The sequence below is a fragment of the Leucopleurus acutus genome, assembly GCF_964270905.1.
Source record: "Leucopleurus acutus genome assembly, chromosome: 4".
NCBI classification, from domain to species: Eukaryota; Metazoa; Chordata; class Mammalia; order Artiodactyla; family Delphinidae; genus Leucopleurus; species Leucopleurus acutus.
This window is the reverse complement of record NC_139146.1, coordinates 18,922,747-18,924,796: the sequence shown is the minus strand read 5'-3', so window position 1 is coordinate 18,924,796 and position 2,050 is coordinate 18,922,747.

Sequence of the window (2,050 nt, the reverse complement as noted above, 5' to 3'; positions counted from 1 at the left end):
CTTCCAAGACTGAACCAAGAAGAAATAGAAAATATAAACAGACCAATCACACACACTGAAATTGAGACTGTGATTAAAAATCTTCCAACAGGGTCTTCCCTGGTGGCGCAGTGGTTGAGAGTCTGCCTGCTGATGCAGGGGACATGGGTTCGTGCCCCAGTCCGGGAAGATCCCACATGCCGTGGAGTAGCTGGGCCCCTGAGCCATGGCCGCTGAACCTGCGTGTGCGGAGCCTGTGCTCCACAACGGGAGAGGCCACAACAGTGAGAGGCCCGCGTAACGCAAAAAAAAAAAATCTTCCAACGAACAAAAGTCCAGGACCAGTTGGCTTCACAGGCAAATTCTACCAAACATTTAGAGAAGAGCTAACACCTATTCTTCTCAAACTCTTCCAAAATATAGCAGAGGGAGGAACACTCCCAAACTCATTCTATGAGGCCATCACCCTGATACCAAAACCAGACAAGGATGTCACAAAGAAAGAAAACTACAGGCCGATATCACTGATGAACATAGATGCAAAAATACTCAATAAAATACTAGCACACAGAATCCAACAGCACATTAAAAGGATCATACACCATGATCAAGTGGGGTTTATCCCAGGAATTCAAGGATTCCTCAGTATACACAAATCAATCAATGTGATATACCATATTAACAAATTGAAGGAGAAAAACCATATGATCATCACAATAGATACAGAAAAAGCTTTCGACAAAATTCAACACCCATTTATGATAAAAACCCTCTAGAAAGTAGGCATAGAGGGAGCTTACCTCAACATGATAAAGGCCATATATGACAAACCCACAGCCAACATCATCCTCAATAGTGAAACACTGAAACCATTTCCTCTAAGATCAGGAACAAAAAAAGGTTGCCTACTCTCACCACTATTATTCAACATAGTTTTGGAAGTTTTAGCCACAGCAATCAGAGAAGAAAAAGAAATAAAAGCAATCCAAATCAGAAAAGAAGAAGTAAAACTGTCACTGTTTGCAGATGACACGATACTATACATAGAGAATCCTAAAGATGCCACCAGAAAACTACTAGAGCTAATCAATGAATTTGGTAAAGTTGCAGGATACAAAATTAATGCACAGAAATCTCTTGCATTCCTATACACTAATGATGAAAAATCTGAAATCGAAATTAAGGAAACACTCCCATTTACCATTGCAACAAAAAGAATAAAATACCTAGGAATAAGCTTACCTAAGGAGACAAAAGACCTGTATGCAGAAAACTATAAGACACTGATGAAAGAAATTAAAGATGATACAAACAGATGGAGAGATATACCATGTTCTTGGATTGGAAGAGTTAACATTGTGAAAATGACTGTACTACCCAAATCAATCTACAGAATCAGTGCAATCCCTATCGAACTGCCAATGGCATTTTTCACAGGACTAGAACAAAAATTTTCAAAATTTGTATGGAAACACAAAAGACCCCGACTAGCCAAAGCAATCTTGAGAAAGAAAAACGGAGCTGGAGGAGTCAGGCTCCCGGACTTCAGATTATACTACAAATCTACAGTAATCAATACAGTATGGTACTGGCAGAAAAACAGAAATATAGATCAATGGAACAGGATAGAAAGCCCAGAGATAAACCCACGCACATATAGTCACCTTATTTTTTATAAAGGAGGCAAGAATATACAATGGAGAAAAGACTGCCTTTTCAATAAGTGTTGCTGGGAAAACTGGACAGCTACATGTAAGAGAATGAAATTAGAACACTCCCTAACACCATACACAAAAATAAACTCAAAATGGATTAAGGACCTAAATATAAGGCCAGACACTATAAAACTCTTAGAGGAAAACATAGGCAGAACACTCTATGACATAAATCACAGCAAGATTCTTGTTGACCCATCTCCTAGAGAAATGGAAATAAAAACAAAAATAAATAAATGGGACCTAATGAAACTTCAAAGCTTTTACACAGCAAAGAAAATCATAAACAAGATGAAAAGACAACCCTCAGAATGGGAGAAAATATTTGCAAATCAAGTAACTGACTAAGGATTAAT